The sequence below is a fragment of the Cyprinus carpio genome, chromosome B7, assembly GCF_018340385.1.
Source record: "Cyprinus carpio isolate SPL01 chromosome B7, ASM1834038v1, whole genome shotgun sequence".
NCBI classification, from domain to species: domain Eukaryota; kingdom Metazoa; phylum Chordata; class Actinopteri; order Cypriniformes; family Cyprinidae; genus Cyprinus; species Cyprinus carpio.
Window position 1 is genome coordinate 2,382,784 of NC_056603.1, and position 21,909 is coordinate 2,404,692.

General features: G+C 37.3%; 1 pseudogene; it reads left to right on the plus strand.

The window, feature by feature from the left end:
• The first annotated feature begins 69 nt into the window (after window positions 1-69).
• The window catches only part of LOC109098223, a 38,447-nt pseudogene continuing 16,607 nt past the window's right edge, over window positions 70-21,909 (plus strand).

Below are 21,909 nucleotides of genomic sequence, written 5' to 3' on the forward strand. Positions count from 1 at the left end.
CGAGCGGAAAACGCTATCACGGCATTACGAAATGTTGGAGAGACTTTGAGTGACGGGTTGCTGATAGCTATGGTTTTGAAGGGGCTTCCTGAGACTTTTAAACCGTTTGCCATCCATATAACGCAAGCAGATGAGACGATATCATTTGCCGAATTCAAAACGAAGCTTCGAAGCTACGAGGACATCGAAGAGATGCGTGCCCCAGCCGCTGAGGACAATGTAATGTCAGTGCGGGCGCGACAAAGGACAGCGAGACCCGCCAGCGCAGGTTCAACTGAAAGTGGAGCTCAACAGGCTGCAGCGGACGTCGTGTGCTACAGGTGTGGTCTGAAAGGACACATATCCCGCGCTTGCCAGCGCAAACTGTGGTGTAGCCACTGCAAAAGCAATACACACCGCGACTCAACCTGCAGGAGGAGACGGCGTCAGGACGCAACATGGAGAGCCGCTGAGGAAGTGACAGACGAATACGTATTCCTGGTGACGGATGGGGCGGCAGGATCCCAGCCAAGCAGCCAGGGTATCTACACGAGAGGCCTGATGGACGACTGCGGGGCAACTTCGCATATCGTCACTGATATTGAAAAGTTCAAAAGTTTTGATGATGAGTTCCAGTCCAAGAACATTCTGATGCACAAAGACGGTACAAAATTTCCTATTCATGTACATGATAGACTATATTATTTGCATACAGTACCAAATGAATGTGATGACCATGTTAAGGGATGCTATGATTTAAAGACATGGCATGAGATATTGGGACACTGTAATTTTGATGATGTTCAGAGGTTAGAAGGTATTGTTGATGGTATGAAAATTAAGGGTCCAATAAATAAACACCCATTTTGTGAAGTGTGCACCCAAGGCAAGTTTACGCAAAGTAGAAACAGAAAGCCTGATGTGAGGGCTAAAAGACCTCTAGAGTTAGTGCACACAGATCTGGCAGGTCCAATTCAGCCAGATTCCAGAGAGGGGTATAAATATGTCCTGTCATTCACTGATGATTTTTCCAGTGCAGTGTTTATATATGCCCTTAAGAATAAAAGTGACACACTACAAGCCACAGAGAGGTTTCTAGCATATGGTAAAATTCAACGCCTTAGATCTGATAATGGCACTGAGTTTACTGCAAAGCATTACAAAACACTGTTGATTAAGAATGGTATTAGACATGAGACTTCTGCACCTTATTCTCCCCATCAAAATGGTACAGCAGAGCGAAATTGGCGCACACTTTTTGACATGGCACGATGCATGTTGATAGAGAGTGGATTACCTAAAGGTTTATGGCCTTACGCAGTGCAGACAGCAGCCATAACTAGAAACAGATGTTTTAACAAACGCACCAAACAAACACCAGTTCAGATGTTAACAGGGAGAAGGCCCAATTTATCCAGGATGCAAAAGTTTGGTTCTGAGTGTTTTGTTTATAAACAAGATAAAAGAAAGCTAGATCCAAGATGTGAGAAAGGTGTTTTTATTGGTTATGATAAAAGCAGTCCAGCATACATTATCTATTTCCCTGACAGCAGGAAAGTACAAAAGCACAGGCTAGTCAGGTTTATTTCTAAGACCTGTGTTGAACAGCAGACTCAGGCCAGCATTGTAGATGATGATGATGGTGATGATGATCTGGAGGAGAGGGCCAATAGGATTAGGCAGAATGTGAATGAAAATGCAGTAAGTGACCAGATTCCAGGCAAAGAGGAGGAACTGAGTAGCAGTCCTCAGACCCAGACAGTTGAAGCTATGCCTGAGCCCACAAGGTATCCTTCTAGAGAGAGGAGGAGGCCAGCCTACCTCCATGACTATGTTTCTCAACAGGCATCTGATGAGGAAACTGATCAGGTACAGATTAACATAGATTACTGTTATAGAGTGACATGTAACATACCTGTAACTTTCACAGAAGCTGTAACCTCAGATAGATCAAAAGAGTGGGTTGCTGCGATGGATGAGGAGATGCAGTCACTTATAGAGAATAACACATTTACCCTGAGTAGCTTGCCAGAGGGTAAGACGGTAGTGGGGGGTAGATGGGTTTATGCGATCAAGAACAACATAGATGGATCTGAAAAGTGCAAAGCACGTTATGTGGCAAAAGGATACAGTCAGAAGAGAGGTGTAGATTATGAGGAGACATTTTCCCCTACAGCTAATTTGACGAGTATCAGAGTGATAATGCAAAAAGCAGCACAAGAAAACCTGATTTTGCACCAAATGGATGTGTTAAAACTGCCTATTTGAATGCACCAATAGACCATGAAATTTACATGGAACAGCCAGAGGGCTATGAGGTGAAATCTGACACAAATGAAAAATTGTTTTGTAAATTGGAAAGATCACTGTATGGTTTAAAACAATCTGGCAGAAATTGGAACAAATTGCTGCATGAGTACCTAACCAAAAACCACTTTGAGCAGAATCAAGCTGATCACTGTGTTTACACATGGGAACCGGAAAATGAAAAAGGTGATAATTGTAATATGGGTTGATGATTTGTTGATTGCTGCAAGTGATGTAAATGTACTCAGAAATGTGAAGGACATGATTACAGAAAGATTCAAAATGAAGGACTTGGGCAAATTAAGGCATTTTTTTGGGTATTGATTTTAATCAAAGTGATAACTGTGTGAGAATGTCACAAACAAAATATGTGGGAAAAATATTGAAAAGGTTTAACATGCAGGATTGCAAACCTAGATCGACACCTTGTGAACAAAAATTAGACTATACTAATGGTGCTGAAAAGATGACTGATGTGAGAAAATATAGAGAGGCAGTTGGAAGTCTTCTTTATCTGACCATTTGTACTAGACCTGATTTAAGTTTTGTGGTGTGCAAACTGGCACAGTATTTCACAGAGCCAACTGCTGAGCAATGGGCCACAGTTAAACATGTACTGAGGTATCTTAAAGGTACAATTGACAAAGAGCTGTGTTACAGAAAATGTAATGAGACACTGGGAATAAGAGCATACTGTGATGCAGATTGGGCGGCTAGTAGTGATAGACGTAGTACAACAGGCTATTGTGTAAGTCTAACCAAATGTGGTGCTTTGATTTCATGGAGGACCAAGAAACAGCCCACTGTCGCACTGTCCACTTGTGAGGCAGAATATATATCACTAGCCACAACCATACAAGAGTGTCTCTATCTTTAAACAGCTGTTAAACAATCTTGACAAGTGTCAGTACTCCCCACCTAAGGTATATGAAGATAACCAAGGTACAATAGCTTTAGCAAAAAATCCTGTAAGCAGGCAAAGATGCAAACATGTAGACATCAAGTATCATTTTATTAGGTCTACTGTAAATAATGGTGTAATTATGTTAGAATATTGTCCAACTAATGAGATGGTAGCAGATGTATTGACAAAGCCTGCAACCAAGTGCAAGTTGATGAAGTTTGCCGCATTTATTTTTGGAAAATGATGTTACATATATTAACAATGTGAGAGCAAGTGGGGGTGTTATCTATGTGCTCTCAAATTGTAGTTTTGTTTTTGTTTTGTTTATTTGATTGAATGATGGAACAACTGTGATTGATTGTTAATGTGGGTGTGTACCTGTAATGTTTCAATAAAAATCACCTTGAGTGAGCGCAGCTGTTGCTGTGCGTTCGAAGTCAGTCAAGTCGTTGCGTCGACTCTGTTAACAGAAACACTGCAGATATATTTAGAATAAGTTAAACGCTAACGTTATAGTTTGACCTCTTATTAACGTTCGCGCTCTTCCACTGATAAACATGGTATTAGCTTTGTGGCTAATCTAATATAGCAATGCATTAGCGGCTGTAAGTGATGTTACAGAATATTTAGAAGTGATAATGATAGGACCGTTAGCTAGAACTACCACACTGTTTTTATATACAGTGTATGAACTAAATCTACCAATCATTTCACATGACGAACGACAGACTCACCGTCAAAAGAGTACATCTCCGTGGCTCGGCTGATATCGGTCGGGCTCTACAACGCACAATGCTTATTGCGATTTATTGGATCAGTAGTGCCATTCACTGTTCCGTCCATTAACTGAAAACAGGCAAGTCTATCGATTCTTGGGATTTAAGAATCAATATTGTTTCGTAAAAATGAGAATCAATTAAAATCGAGATATCAATATTTTTTATCCAGCCCTACATCTAACACATGTATGTTATATCTCACAAATGTTTGTTATAAAATCAGAATTGCAAGTTTAGTCTATATCTCAAGAAAAACGTTAAGTGTGAGATAAAAAGTAGCAATTATGTTTAAAAAAAAATATTCAGTGGAAACTTGCTTCCATAAATATCAGTTACTAACTTAGTTGAGCTAAAAGATGCCAATGAATAATAAATAGCTTAAGAATCTGCCATACCTGTATATACAGAGTCAATACACAGAAATTTGTTCAACTAATGGTACTAGCATAAAAAAGAACAGTTTATCGCAATTAATATAAGTTATCAGAGTATAAATAAAATATAATGTAATATAAAATATATTGATTATATTAATTTGTCTTGCATTGGTAAAAAAAGAAAAAAAAATGTAAATTATTCTTATTATCTGCCTAACAATGAGTGAAAAGTAAGGAAAGAGAGAAGACAGAAACAAAAACAGGAATGAAAATTACTCTTATAAGTTAGTCATCTAATTCATTTTTTTTTTTTTTTTTTTTAAGACAGGTCAAGTCGGTTATGTAAAAATGTAGATAAGTCTAAACTGAATCCCAAAAAAAAAAAAAAAAAAAAAAAAAAAAAAGATTAATTACCCATTGGATAACTGCTATTTGGTCAGACTTGTTCTTAAGACACAGTCCTAACATAAGTGCTAAGTCAGTCTACATATTAACAAGTCATATTAAGTTATTTCAAAAAACCTCTCAGGAAAAACTGCTAAGTTTAGCGTATGTAAGTGCTGCAGAAGTGGAGAAACAAACTCATTTTCAGAAAACAGCCTTTAAAAATATGATTGAAATCATCTGCATATGCAAACAGATGGTGTGAAATAAAATAAACACTAAAATGTGTACTTTGGCTGTATTTTTTATTCTGAAAGAAGACTTTATTAAAGCAAAATGGCTCAAAATCTTTTGCCAAAACAGCAATGCAACTTACACATTCAGGGCCGGATTAAGGTGGTCAGGGGCCCCTAGGCTGCTCTTTGTTTAAGGCAAGAAAGAAAATAAGAAATTTATCTAGTGCCATACATGTTTCACACACAGACAGTAAGGTGAACTGGCATACACACACACACAGGCTGGGAAGGAAATTAGTAATTTGTTTAGTGTAATATATGTTTGTCACCGTGGCATTTTGTGAGACGATGATGGGTGCACATTGGTTCCTCTAGTCTAGGGGGTTCTGCGGGTATAAGAAAATTTTGTTAATTTTAAATGCATAAATCTGGTGCATTTTGAGAGCAGAATCAAGTGACTAGATCAATTAAGAATGCTTTATTTATTGGTTCCATAAAGTGTTGGGTAAGTTAGTCAAATAATTCTTTAAAATTATAATTTGATTACATTACTGATTACTGCATTAAAAAGTAATCTGATTACTAATTACTTTCCTTTTAAGTTACTTTCAAGTTTACTTTACTTTAGTTATCAAACCTAAAAAAATACACTACAAAGAGAAACTCGTAATTCTTTCATTAATATTGACGGCGGTGCTGAGCGTGCATTCTAGAATACAAGACATTGATTTTGTCAGACGCTCTGCAACCAAATACTTCTTTGATGTATCTTATGGGCCAACGAGGGTCTTTTTTTGTTCACACTGAAGAAAATTTAAAATATTAAAAGAATTGCCTGGCCAATCCAAGGCCCCTGCACACGTGGGGCCCCTATGCTGCATCCTAGGCAAGCCTGTGCGTTAATCCGCGCCTGGACATGTTCAAGGCTCAGAAATGTAGTAAGGACAGTGGTTCAACCATAATTTTATGAAGCTACAAGAATAGGCAGTGCCATAACATGACGGTTGAACCACTGATGTCATATGAACTATATTAACAATGTCCTTACTACCTTTCTTGGCCTTGAACGTGACCGGTGCGTTGCTGTCTACAGAGGGTCAGAAAGCTCTCAGATTTTATTAAAAATATCTTAATTTGTGTTCCGAAAATTAATAAAGGTCTTGTGGGTTTGAAACAACATGAGGGTAAATAATTAATAACAGAATTTTCATTTTTGGGAGAACTAACCCTTTAAGTTGAAACCCAAATACAGCCTGTAAGTTAAACTGTCACTTGACCCAACCAAACGGGTACAAATTCTACTTTCCAAGGACACAGCCTTTGAGGTACACATTGACTGCAAAACAATGTGAAATAGTAGCCTATTTTTTCATTATTTAGAATCTCTAACCCAGTGCAAACTAAAAGTTAACCATTAAAATCTGATCTGATCCAGGATAAAACCCATCATATTGTGAGGTCTCACTGACATCTAGCAAACCTCTACTGCACAATAACTTAAATCACACTCGAGCACTGCACTTTTTTCAGGACTTTTTTATTTCTGTTCTAACGCACCTCATTCAACTCATCAGCTCATTAATCAAATGCTCCATGACCTGAAGAAGGTGAATCAGACAGTTGAGGAGTTTCCAAGAGAGAACTGAGAAAGTCTGGTGGGCAAGGCATTTATGCAACAAAAACAAATGATATGAAATCTGTATTTAGAAAATTTATCTCTCATCTTACATTATTTTCAAATGTGATTGGTTCTTACAACTATCAAGATGTGGAGAACAGTACTGATGACCACCATTTTCATGTTAACTGGTTAGTTCATATCTTTTCACATGTATATTGAGAATGCCATATTTTTGATCCCTCTGTTTTCACTCATTAATTTATATGCACTTCTTTTCATGTTTTGTCACTTTGTAATAGCACATACTGAAATCAGAGTTCAGTCAACAAAAATGAGTCTGATGTTACGACATAAGACTCAATCAATGACATTGTAACAGATTTAAATATTAATGTTACAAATGATTCTACAGCAGACACAACTGATGGATTTGCCACAGAGATATCCACAGAATCAATTACAAGTAGCACTGTGGAATCTCTAACCCGTTTAACACGTGAGTTCACTTATCATGTCACCTATCATGTTGCACAAGAAATGAATTACTGAAACCCCAAAAAATGTACATTGTTACAGATGAATCAACTGCTAGTAATATGACAGAAATGACAACATTGGAAGTGATTTAGTTTTAACTATTAACAGTTTACTGAACTGTTGTATGAAATCAGTGTCACATTTTCAGTCTTAATGGTTTTATTCAGGATATTTGGGAAAATAGCATTCTTGGTCGAATAATGTTACTTAACTGTATCATATGTTATAAATATAAAAACTCAACTGTTAATGTCAAGAGCCCTGTTTAACAGTGTTCTTTTCATCTTCTCTCCTCATCTCTTTTCATTTTCCGTGCTAGTTAGCTCCCTGTCACGTGATAACAGAGGCAGTGAAAGGGAGTGATTGACAGCTAATATTAACCAGCCTAAAATCTGCTTTAAACTTAAGAAAGTAAAGATGAAGTTTAATTGATTATGTGATAAAACGGTGGATCGGTCACTGTATGAGCTCACAGCAGGCACATACTATGCAGTAATTAGCCAACTGAAAACAGGTCACCCCTTAACAATTATTTGCACTCGCACAAATGCTCCCAAATATATTTTGTGGTCGCACACATTAAATTTTGGGAGCATATGCGACTAAAATGGTCATAATTTTCAAGCTTTGCTATATCAAATCCCCAATCAACAATGACTACATTGCAGCTTAAAACAGGTACAACCCAACCTTCTTTCTCAACAACTTCCCAGACCACAGCTGCTTCACAATCTACACAAACTGAAATCCAACCTATAACTAATGATCAACCCACAATTACTATACCACAACTTACAACAGCTATAACCCAATCTACATTCTCAACAACTGCCCAGCCTACTCATACAGCCCAGACAACTACTTCTTCATTATCTACACAAACTGAAATCCAACCTACAATTAATGCCCAATCCACAATTGCTACACCACAACTTGCAACAGTGACAACCCAACCTACATACTCAACAACTGCTCAGCCTACACACACAACCCAGACTGTTACTTCACAATCTACACAAGCTGAAATCCAACTTACAATTAATTCCCAACCAACAATTACTATACCACAACTCCTAACAGCTACAACCCAACCTACATTCTTAACAACTGCCCAGCCTGTAACTACTTCACAACTTACACAAACTGCATTCCCACCTATAACTACATCTACACCTCAGCTGAACTCAGAATTAACCCAAACTCAGATTTCAAAAACAGCTGCAATCCAGTCCGCAATTGTAACTCAGCTAACATTTACCACAACCGCTCATGTTAACTACAGAGTCCAGACCACAACTATATTCCAACCTACATCAACAGTCCAGTCAACAACAACAACATCAAACCTTACAACAGCTAAACAGCCAACAATCACAACAGCTACAACTGAGACTACATCTCAGCCCACAATAACAATGCAGCTGACAACACATTTACCCCAACTTACCAGTACAATCCAAGCAACATTTGTATCTGCAAGCAAATCTACAGCTGCAACTACTGTACATCCTAACAACTTCATACCAAACCAACTTTTACAAACCAAAAAACTACACAACTTTTAATCGTTACCACCCAGCTTACATCTTCTGCAACAAATGCAATCCAGTCTTCAACCTCACCTGTATCCCCTGCTCTGACTGTAGCCCACCCTACACTTACAACTGCAGCCCAGCCTATAGCTACATCCCCATCTAGAGCTACTACAATCCAACCTCCAATATTAGCTACTAACCTGCCTACAATGATGTCAACCCAGCCTACAACTTCAACTATACCTGCACCTAAAACCCAACCAAAAACATCTGCAACCCACCCTATATCTAAAACTTCTACCTTAACTACAAGATCAAACCATCTTGCCATCACATTGACAGCCTCACCTTTACTTGAAACAACAACACCACTCAAAACTACAGTGGAAGTTAGATTTTCCAGCTCAGAAACATTTGATCCTTTAATCTCTGACAAAAATTCAGATCTCTATAAAAAACGAGAATCAAGAGTCAAAAATTAGGTATGTGACAAACATTTGCTTTCTTCATAGTGGAGGGTGTAGTTTTGAACAGCTGAAATTGCAAAATACAGTACAACGTTTAATGTATACTAGTATTTAGATGTAATATGTAATGTAACAACGAATCAGTCACCATCCTATCTTTTCCCACTTTGAGGTTTTGCATTTTGTGTGTAATTTTGTGTAATTTTTCTACAGTTTGAGCCAATCTTTAAAAGCGCATTACACATCTTCTTCAGACTGATAGTGATTAGGTTCAGGTGGGTAACAAATATATAGTGGATTTAACCTTATCCTAAGCCATATCTTAATTTACCTTGATAAAGTCACATCTTTAACAAAGACCTTGTCTCTTCTCTTTCATTCTTGTAGTCCTGGATCAGTCATCACATTTATGAATTTGGAATACAAGAAAAACAGCATTTTGCCAAGTGACAATGAGATCATAAGCACTATTACCAATGCCACAACTTCATTTAATATCACCAGTGCAGAAGGTAAAGCTCATGCGTTGAAAATAAAACAGATCTGGTTGCAGTGGTCACTGTACTGCCCACTACAGACAAGCCAACCACCAAATGTCAAGCAACAATGACAACAAAAACACCAACAGCATAAGCCACAACTACCACCCCAACAACAAAAGCCACAATTTTGCTTGTTTTGAGTTGTTGCTTGTTTGGTTTTCATCTTTAAAACTAATTGAGTATCCCACTTGGAATCCCACTTGTGATCTTTTGACAACCATTTTTGGCCACTGATTTTTATCTACGGGAAAGTGTAACATGATCAGTGCATTTAGGCTAATTCTTGTATGTGACATTTAATGACATTCTTAAAACTCATTCTTCCATAGTGTGACAAAGAATACAAAAAGAAGTATGGAGTTCTTTTCATCAGGACTATTGTGATTGCTTTCAGGTGGGTTTCTAGTTCATTACTTAATTCAGTTCATCTACATTTACTTAACCCTCAATCTGTCCTTGGGGTATATATGACCCCAATCGACTTTTCATCTCAGAGGAATACAATTTTGTGACTTTTCCTACATTATCTATCTATCTATACATAAACAAAACAACTGGGCTTGATTCGGTTGTTCTGAAGGTGTGTAATTTTTTTTTTATTAATCTTGTCTTTTGGGGTCAATATGACCCCAACTGAAAATGAATGGGAAATGCAAAAAAATAAAATAAAATAAAAAATCAATAAATACAACATAAATCTGAAAATTTTCACACAGAAATTAAGGCCTGGTACTTGATCACAAATGCAATGTAGAAAACACATGCTATTTCTCTCTCTCTCTCTCGTGCGCATGCATGGGCGTCTGCTGAGTGAGTGCGAGGAGTGTGTGGGTGAGAGTTCTTCAGTGAGATTGAGTTTCTTTTCCTTTTTTCCAAGCTACTTTTGTTTCTGTCTGTCAAAATTTAACTTAGTTTTGCGTGAGGTGTTCAGGAAGCGCAGTCTTCCAGCGCATGCTGGTTGACAATGCCGTCTTCAGAGTGCGTGAGCTATGAGCGGCTTTTTTGCCGGCATGGTATCAAGATCGCACCAGTAATGAACTGCTCAGTTGAAGACTGCAGTTTAGCGGTCGGACAGATTGTTGGACATGACAGTATAATGTCAGCCTCTCGAATGAATAGCGCTGTGGTGATCTTTTTAGATAACATTGAGAAAATACACAGGGTGGTGGAAAATGGAGTTATTATTCAGGAGACGTTTACTCCAGTAATTCCCTTAGTCCAACTGGCAAAAAAAGTTCATTTTATCCAATGTTCCCCCGTTTATAAAAGATGAATTGTTGATAACGGAATTGTTGATAACGGAATTGTCTAGACATGGAAAAATTGTTTCACAAATGAGGAAAGTTCCGCTAGGCTGTAAATCCCCTTTACTTAAACACGTAGTTTCTTTTAGATGACAAGTCTTTATGGTCCTTAAAAGTGAAATTGAGGATCTAAGTGTGGCATTTAAATAAAAAATGTATGGCTTTGACTATGTTGTGTATGCAAGTTGTGGGACTATGAAATGTTTCAAGTGTGGAGCAGAGGGGCACATTAGAAGTTAGTGTCGGGTACAGACTGCGGATAACAGTGCTCACTTAGCGGCTGATGAAGAGGTCGTCGATGCTGTTGTCACTGGTTCGGCTGAATGTGATCAGGCTGAAGGTGCGTCTATTGCGCCAGAGGCAGGAACGAGTTATGCTGGGGGGGAACCCGAGGTGACAAAGGGGGAACCAGTAATAGATACTGTCAAAGCAGCTAAACGGGTGACTGAAGAAGAAATTAATACAGATTATGTGAGTGATGACGCACTGTTCAAAACACCTCGTATTAAGAGAAAAAGGAATAAAGTAAAGATGAGGAATGAAAAGTCAAAACAATGGTCAAGTTCTCTCTTTATAATCACCAAAGTGCAAATGATGTAAAAAAAAAAAAAAAGAGACCTTCATTAATAGACAACTTCAGTGATTTTAAAGGGAGCCTTCTTTACTTGCTTTCATATAATTTAAGTAAAAAAAAAAAATTGCAGCCGCACTTAAATGCAGGTGTGTAAAATGTCTGCGTGCAGGTGTAACCCAGAGTGATTACAAATAGACATAAGAATAAGCAAAAATAAACAAACCAAAAGAAAAAAAAAGGAAAGTAAATGAATAACTATATTTATAAATTCAAAGTTAAAACTTTTCATAAACGATCAAAAAGTTTTTTCTTGTTATTTTTCTTATGTTGAGAATGTAAGAATTGTACATAGTTGAATGTTATGTTGCCTTTAAGAGAAAGTGAGGTGGAGTTCATTGCCGACCTATCAGGAGAGGGACAACGTGAAGCAAGCGGATGACATCACCAGCGCGCGAAGAGAGAGAGAGAGAGGAGACGCAAACGCAAACAGAAATATCGGCAGAGATCATTCTGACTGAAAATATTAGAAATTGAAACTGAAACCAGATAAAGCGTCTAGAAAGACATTGATTTTCCTTTGAACTGAACTTTATTTTGTTTCTTGAGTGATTTTGAGTTATTTTTGAGTGTTTTTTCAACGTGAACACGGCGATGACGCAGACTGAGCTCATCAACGCATGGAACATGGCGAGCCTCCCAGCGAATCTCAATTACAATGAAACCATCGAACGATTTCAGCGGATTCACTGCTAGTTTTCTCCGGACGGAGGAAAAAATATGTGAGTGAACAGACGTCAATTATTTTTTTTTCTCCTTATGTGCTATTCTGTTCAATACGACAGAAGAAGGCCTGGATCATTGCATCTAACGTCTCATGTAGTTTTGTTCGATTGTTCAACACAACGGTAGGCCTGGATTATTGCATCTAAAGTCTCAATCGGGTATGGACGATTGGATTTCCTTTTGAATTCAAAGACTGGTTTTTGAAAATACAGGACTGAATTTATTGGTGTTTGAACTGTTTACACATTAATGGTTGAATTGTGTTTTTTTTATTTGTTTCAATACCTGCATTGTTTTAATTTGAAGAGAAGGTTTATTGGGTGAAATATTTGGAATGTAAGTTATTTTTTTTATTTTTTTTTCTGAGTTGTCTATTTGAATATCACATTCAAATGTAAAGCTACAGAGTACTCAAACAATTGAAGTAGAGCAGTGTAGGTTTCAGTTAAGGAACCTAAAATCTAAACTGATTCAAATAAATAAACATTTAAAAGAAAATTAGGTAAAGATAAAATTAAACTATACTAATACTAAATACACTAAACTAGAAGTAATATACTACAAGTCTTGATTTCAAAAAGATTTAAAAGAAATAAGTCCTAAAAGGAAAAGAAATTAAAGAAGGATAAATAACAGATCATTCTAATAAGAAAACAAACCCAGAGCCCAGTTTATTTATTTTCCTTGCATTTATTATCATTCAGTAATTTCATTGTTATTTTGTTGATCATCAGTCTTTTCCATTGTTTCTGCTTTTACCTGAAAGAGAAACAATTTGTTAATTCTTTTTATTTATCATTTGCCTTGATATAAATTTTTCAATATAATTTAAACTTACCATTGTTGGCTGTCTGTTTTTTCAATCTCTCACTACTGCTCCTTATGAACCTAGAGGTACTGGTCCACGTTTCCTCTTGTTTAACTCACCTGGGTGTCCATTCATCCACGGTGTCCAGGTGACCTGAAGAGGGCGCTACACAAAATTTGCGCAGCGCGAGTGATGCTGAGTGCATGCGCAGCATTTATTCTTATTTGTTTTATCTTCTTTACAAATCTTGTTTGGTTTTATTTTGGATAATTGCATGTAAAAAATAATTTACGTTGTAATGCATACGCAAAATGTGAATTATTATTCATATTTAAGTGTTTGTGCGAAAATTATTAATGCATGCAGGACAGGGAGGCGCCCTCTAGATCACTTGAATTTTTTTCCTGATAATGAAATAACTGAAAATTGTGCTGTCTCACACACATGAGAAATATATCTACAGAAAGCTTGAAATGTCTTTTAAACGAATCAATTCAAAACGAAAGTATTATGTAATCTGTGAAGGTTGTAGGGTTGAAGGTTCTCTTTAAAAGGCGCGTTCATGTGGAGAGAGCCAGCAGTGTGAATTTCATCTTGCAGCCAACAAGAAAACATTTGTTTATTAATAAATAATTAACATGTCTCCTTTTTTACAATTATTTTTAAAATTTTTACTTCTGCCTGTGCTTTGTGGCAAACTTAATGCATGTGCTTGAGTGTGGAATATATTAAGGCTCTTTATGGATTATAGATGTTAATTTCATATAAACCTCTGATTAGTTGAATAATGACAAAGGAACGACTAGTAACTAGAAAAATCTTACGTGGGAGGCAGACCTATTAAATACCCTCTAGACATCTCTGTTAAAGTTTTTAAAGAATTTTATACGCGTTTGCATAACTTCTTCTTTCAGAACGGTCCGTAATGGAGAGAAGCTTTAATACTGATTTTTCCTCTGAAACACAAAAACGAAAATTGAAATAAAATTGATATTTTATGTTTTGAGAATGGCCAGCCCTTCTCTACAGATATTGTTGCTTCTGGTTTGTGCATTGTAAATAGGCTACAATAATGATAATAATAATAATAATAATGTATCCAAAAACTCCAAATTGTATTCCCAAATCTAAAAAAGCCTATAAAACATCATAGACGGATCATACTGATGTCTGGACTCTGTTTGGGATTTAGAAAAACAAAGAGATGGTTCAATATATTGATTATGAAAAGGCTACATTCTGTATGAATTTATATTTCATAGTCTAAAAAATATTGTTTCGACGAAACAAAATAAAATTAACGCAACAGTTTGCGAATTTATTTATTTATTTATTTTTATTTATTTTTTGAGTTAAGGCAACTACCTCTGAAATTAAGTTATAATAACCAATAAACTATATTGCGCTAGTAGTATCAAAACCTTTCTTCAAAGTTGCCCTAAAACCAAAATGACGAGGCAATCATCCTATCTAAACCTGTTCTGCAAGTTTGATACCCTCATAAGCAGGATGCGATTTGCCGGGGGGGATGGGGGGGATTTCCCCCCCTCTGGTCTATGCATCCCTGCCTCTGCTGAATAACTTTTATCCCCGGTGGGGATAAAAACATCATGCAAACCCGCTCTGACGTCCCGATCTGAATCAAATGATTCTCGATACGCGATCCGATTGGAGTGCTTCGAAACAGTGAATTATTTTGCGACGCAATGGTTTAACTGATTCGGAGTTTCAAAAGCTTCGTTGTGTTCTTTGCTCGCTTTCTCTATGTAATTTTGTTATTTGAATAATCGTGGACATTAAATCATTACAATTAACAGGCCTATTGTAGGCTTACAATGTTTTTATTAAACTGAGATCACACTAAATACAATTTCCGTCGTATTAAAAACATTTTATACAAAATTTCAAAAGCATCCCCCCCTCTGTTTTTTTTTCACAAATCGCACCCTGTTCATAAGACACTGTCCATATGAAAGACCAAGAGATTCACACATTTATATCAACCCCCACAAGCTATACAGAACTACCCCAAAACCCCCAACTCCCTCCAGCTGGACTGAATTCGGTCTGTTTTTTGGCTGTGAGGAGCGGTGTGTTGTCATGTTACTGGGCTGAAACATGCCTGCACTCACAGCAGCCCTACTCTTTTTATTCATTATTTTCCCACAGCCAATATTATTGTTTTCACAAGACCATAATAATAACAAATTATCAATTGATAATTAATCATTATTTTACGAAAATCATTGTTATTTGCAGCTGCTCCCGCTTCACAGCGCGCAGGACTCGCGCTAACTGCACCCAGCTTCAAAATCCGCAAGTTTTGATTTAACTAAATCAGTTTGAGCGAAAACAACTTACTGATCATGAGCCCAACATTTAGCAAGACAGAAAAACATTCAGTCTACCTGAAGGAAGATGTATTCATTGTAAGTTAATGGTGTTAAATGGAGAGTTAAATAGAGAGAGAGAGAGAGAGAGAGAGAGAGAGAGAGAAATAAAAAAAACGTGTTGGCTATTCCTAAACTTGGAGCTCATTATTTTGAAGTACAAATCCAAACACCAGAAGCAACCTACACTCTCTCAGTGTTCTTTCATTGAAAAGTATGTTTTTTGTTTATTCACAGGCTATATGGTTGAAATAATATTTTAGTTCAAACTTTAAGTGCCATTGTTTAAAAAAATATATATATATTTATTGGCTAACTTTTCATAGACATTCAGTTGTTATGCTCTAAAATCCCATGCCATCTGTAATTTCACAGTATTTTCACCTCCTAAATCACTAACCTTTAAAGTCACAATTCTATAATGGTCAAATTTACTCAGGCCGATGGCACTTTTAATAACATTATTTTTTATTTTATTTTTTTTATTATAATTTTTTTTTTTTTTAGAATAATTGTAGCCTACATAAATAGGTGAAGCAAAACAAATATGAATAATATTTGGATCGTCCCTTATTTTTTCCCTTATTTTCTTAAAGAATAAACACTTATTTTCTACAAGAATAAACATGATAACATATTATTAATTCATAGAAATAATTTAAGCAATTAAAACCTAATAACATACTATTAATTCATAGATATAATTTAAGCAATTAAAACCCTTATTTTAAACTTAAACTTCAATACTATTAAACTGACTTTAAAATCTCAAGGAGTTTATAAGTTAAAAAGGGTAAAATGTCACAGTGCATGTTAAATAGTCTAAATGAACTTGTGTAAACAATATAATTAGAACTAACAATATAATTCAATTTTTTTTTAAATGAACAATTCCTGTATAAAAATGGGACATCAACCTTTATATCAAACATTTTGAAATCGTCCACAGCTGAGCAACGCGCGAGGCAGGTTGAGCGTGCGAAGTGAATGTGCTGCACAAAGTCATTTTCAGATGCAATGAAAATAAATAAAAAAATTAAAAAAACCTGGATAGCCTAGATTAGGCCCAGACTCTGTTCCTAAGTATATAATAATTATAATTACTGTTAACCCACAGTAACAAATTTTAACCGATTAATCGCCAATTTTCGTTTGCTGCATGTTTTTAATTTTTTTTATTATTTATTTATTTGTTTTTTAAAACAGGGTAAAAAATAAATTAAGTTTGTGAGAGGAAAAAATATATAAGTCATGTATAAGTTGCATTTTATTACATTCAGAAATAATAACGGCTGGCCTAATAATGTTATTGTGACGAAGAGGCTGAGGCGGTCGTGGTGTATTGCTCCTCTCCAGACCCCAGGGGGCGTCCATCCAGCGCTTCCACGGTCACACCAGACTCACATGCGAGGAGAGAAACATGAGTTTTGGCAAATGCAAGGTCGATAAAATTTCCAGCAGCTCCAGAATCAATCAAGGCTTTTACATTCAAAGTTTGTTCGTTAAACTTCAAAGAACTATCCACAGAGAATAATTTAGAAGAGTGATTAGAACTCACCGCAGCAGAATTCTTGAGCGCTGGATTAACCGGACAGGTAGCCCTCAGATGTCCCGCCTCTCCGCAATACATGCAGAGATGATTACGGCGTCTCCTCTCCCGCTCTGCCGTAGAGAGGCGTGTGGGCTCCGACTCCATGGGCTCCGACTCCATGCTGGGGGAAGCACACTCAAAGAAACTGGACCTGAGAGGTTTGCATCGGGAGCGAATCAAGTTGTCGAGGCGGATGGCGAGCTCCATAATCTGATTCAAGGATTTACTGTCGTCGCGGCACGCCAGCTCTCCCTGGAGTTGAGTCCCTTGCGGTACAGGAGCTTAAGAGGTTCCTCCTCCCATCCAGCTTGAGATGCGAGGGTCCGAAAAGAGAGTGTAGTCCACTGCGGTAGAATTACCCTGGCGTAACATGAGCAGTAGTTCTCCTGGATCCTTTCCTCCCGCTGAATGTTCAAACACCTCTCTGAATTGGGTTAAAAACTCATCATAAGAGGGGAAAGAGAGCTGACCTCCATACCAGAGTGCAGTAGCCCATTCCAGAGCTCGGCCGGTGAGTAGGGAGCATATGAAGGAAACGCGGCTCTCATCAGTGGAGTAGGACTGTGTCTGCTGGTCAAAATACAAGCTGCACTGCAACAAAAATCCCTTACAGGCAGAAGGTGAGCCATCAAATTTATCGGGAAGGGATAATTTAGGCTGGTTTGAATTGTTACTCACAGCAGGTGGAACGGGAGTAGGTGCAGCTGGACTCGGAGCTTGATTCTCAGCCGTGCTCGGCGAGGATAGGGCTCGGACAGATCTCATGAGCTCCTCGGTGAGAGCTGTTAATTTGACCAGCTGTTGCTGATGGGCGGCCAGTACATTAGCTTGAGAGGATACCTCAGAGGCCAGTCGATGGAAATCTGCTGGATCCTGTTTTGGTGAAGTCTTCTGTGACGAAGAGGCTGAGGCGGTCGGATCCATCTGCAGTATTTTATTAACACAGGTAAGCCAGCAGAGATAGACAGTCATAGAACTCAGGGACACTAGGCAAGGCCAGTATAAATTACTCAAAACAGAACACTGGTAAGGGCAATCCAAGAATCGTAACTCAAACAGGCATGGGTCAAAGGGCTGGCAGCAAAGGTTCAGAAACGAGATCAGAGTCCAAGTCAAAATCACAAGAACAAACACGAGAAGCAAGCTAGAGGCAGAGTTTGGGTAAATCAAGACTTCACAAATGAACGATCAGCAGAGCAGTCCAGTTAAAGGGGAGCTTAGGGTACACAGGTGATAATCATGCAATGATAAGGAGATTAATCAGGAGATAATGAGCAGAGGTGGGTAATAGGAAAAGCAGTCCTAATACGCAGGAGAGAGGGATCTGTTGAAACCAGGAGCAGGCGTTGTCGAGCGTTCCGTGACAGTGATAAGGAGATTAATCAGGAGATAACGTTCCGTGAACAGAATTAAAAATATATAATTCTAATGGATAAATAAAATTGCATATGTTATAATATCGAATAATGTTAGGTTGTTGTTTCATTCGTGATGTTGCCTATTTCAAGCTTCCTATTATTCATTAGTTAATGGCTCACGCGTGTTTTTCGACAAAAAAAAAAAAAATCATAATTAGCAAAAATTCAGCTGCTCGCAATGAACGGCTACTGTTTCCGTGCGAGGCACCCTGATTGCGCACACAGTAAGGCGGTAGTTTCAGTTTGAAAAAATCCGAATTTGATAATTATTTAACTGGACCGTTCTCATTTTCGATCTGCAAATGGAACCTGATTTTTTTTTTAAACCAAGAATTAACCGAAATGAAAACAACGCCTTTTTATCGTATACGGCGACTGTTTATTAGCATGCAGCTCCTTCGTGTAAAGGTCTGTTTAATTTTTGATTATACTGTAGCCTAAGACTATCCTACATTTTGAAATTAACTCACTAATTTAATGGTTTTTAGATGTTACAAATGTATTTGTTGTTTCACTTTCCTCCTTTAATTTCATTTTACAATTCATTCAGTTCGCAATCCGTCTTAAGTTTGAATTTTGCAGCACGCCACGGCGGTATTACTCATTTTGGTTTTCTGTTTACTGTATGGTGGTATTAATCGTATTGATTGTTTTTAAAGGGAGGTATTTATTATTTTGTTTGTTTAGGTTCTACTTTTTGTTTTTATTAGTGTTGTGCATTAGATCGGAGTCACGCTGAGCCCCATGTAGCTTCCAGCCATGCCATACGCACCTTGATTGAAACCCAAAAACTGTGTGATTATATGGAGACGTTTAAACAGAAATGATAAACAATATACATGGTTGCATACTCAAGAGAATTTTATTTCTTTGGCCAGATAAGATAGACTCTACTGTTTTAAACATCATTTCAATATTGTGAAAAGCTGTGTAATTAGTCCTTCTGGGTTTTCTGATCATGCAATTGCTATTTGTAAAGTTTTTATTAAATACAAGGTCAAAGAGTGTCTATTGGCATTTTAATGTCTCTTTGTTGAGTGATGCAAAGTTTAAAGAGGTTTTTCGCTTTTTTTTTTTTGGAAGGAATTTAAATGAAAGAAAAAGTGTTTTATAAATTTAAGACAATGGTGGGATGTTGGAAAAGCTGAAACTAAGTTATTATGTCAACAGTATACTTTCAATGTCTCAAAATATCACACAAAAAATGAAAGAACTTAAAGAGGAAATTGTAGAGGTGCAAACAATATTGGAGTCTACTGGAGAACAAAATAGTGTTGATGTTCTTAAGTCCAAAAGGATATTTCTTGCAGACCTGCTAGGCATGAAGGCAAAAGGTGCATTGGTCAGGTCACGCTACCAAAATTTAACACAAATGGATGCCCCATCCAAATTCTTTTTTAATTTGGAAAGAAAGAATGACCAGAGTAGATACATTCACTCCTTGCAATCAGAGAACGGGCAAGAGCTAACAGTGCCGTCTGAAATAAGACAAAGGGCTGTAAGGTTCTATAATGACCTGTATGGGAGTGAATATAAAGATGAGGAAATGTCTGCCAGTTTTTATCAAGGTTTACAGAAGCTTCCAAAAAAATCAAAGGAGGCACTAGAGAAGCCCTTGTGTGCACAAGAGCTATGGAAAGCATTGCAGATTATGGAGAGTGCAAAAGCTCCAGGAATTGATGGGCTCCCAAATGAGTTTTACAAAGCCTTTTGGGAGGTGTTGGGTGAGGATCTTTTGGATGTTTTCAATGAGAGCATAGTTGAAGGTTTTTTTTTTTTTTTTTAACCAGTGAGCTGTAGGAGAGCTGTGATAACTCTCCTACCCAAGAAAGGTGACCTTCAGGAAATTAAGAACTGGAGACCAGTGAGCCTGTTGTGTTCCGATCTGATATTTTTTTTTTAAACTCTGGCAAATAGATTAAGAGAAGTGATGGGGGATATTATACATCCCGACCAGACGTATTGTGTGCCTGGTAGGTCTATTTCTGATAACATCTTTCTTGTTGGAGATGTAATGGAGGTTGCTGGCCTTTTGGGCATCAATTTAGGGCTCATCTCCATTGATCGGGAAAAAGCTTTCGATAGGGTTGAGCTCCAATATCTTTGGAACACCCTTGATGTTTTTGGTTTTGGCCCAGGTTTTATTGGTGCAATTAAAGTGTTATATAAAGACATTGAAAGTATGCTAAAAATCAATGGTTGTTTGTCTGCCCCTTTTAGTCCTAACAGGGGCATTAGACAAGGTTGTGCACTCTCTGGAATGCTTTACTCCTTATCAATTGAACCATTATTAAACAAATTACGGTCTAATATAGAAGGTTTACTGTTACCTCATGTTAATCTGCAACATCAGATATCAGCTTATGCTGATGATGTAATGATAATGGTCAACGGGCAGAATGATATAAATAATCTGGTAAAAATCATTCAAGAGTTTGGAAATGTATCTGCTGCTAAAATAAATTGGAGTAAGAGTGATGCCTTAATTGTTGGAAAATGGGAGAAGGGGCCACCATTTTTACCTGGTGGGATAACTTGGAAAAAAGGAGGTCTTAAATATCTAGGAGTGTTTATTGGAGATGCTGTCACACAAGAAAAGAACTGGTTTGGGGTGGTCGAAAAAAATAGAGGGTAGGTTAAAAAAATGGAAGTGGATTCATCCACAACTTTCCTTTAATTCAATTCAATTGAATTCAAGTTTATTTGTATAGCGCTTTTTACGATATAAATCATTGCAAAGCAACTTTACAGAAAATTAAGTTTCTACAATATTTAGTAGTAGCTTATCAGTGATGACTGTCAGTTTATGTGCATACGGCAGAAATGTTAAGAAAAATCAAAAAAAGACGTAAACAGACAGACGATTGACACTATTAACAGCAATTATGCAATCAAACATAGCAAAATGTGGTAGTTCTGTATGTTGTCTCTGGGTTAGCATCATCTGAGGTCCTCTGAGGGGCTGGCATCATCTCTTCTCAGGTGTTCTGGATCCAGACTGGAGCTTGTAAATCCCGTGGCAAAACAGAGAAACAAATAGAGACATAATTAGCATAGCTGCTATTCCAGCCAAGTAAAATTAATTAGTTTAACCCAAGCTAAAGAATAATAATGCGCATTTGATCAGATATAACTGCAGTCCAAAATTATGAGATGCATTATTTGAATGCTTTGCCAAAGAGGTGTGTTTTTAATCTAGATTTAAACAGAGGAAGTGTGTCTGAACCCCGAACATTATCAGGAAGGCTATTCCAGAGTTTGGGAGCCAAATGCGAAAAAGCTCTACCTCCTTTAGTGGACTTTGCTATCCTAGGTACTATCAAAAGTCCAGCGTTTTGTGACCTTAGGTAGCATGATGGATTGTAGCGTTGTA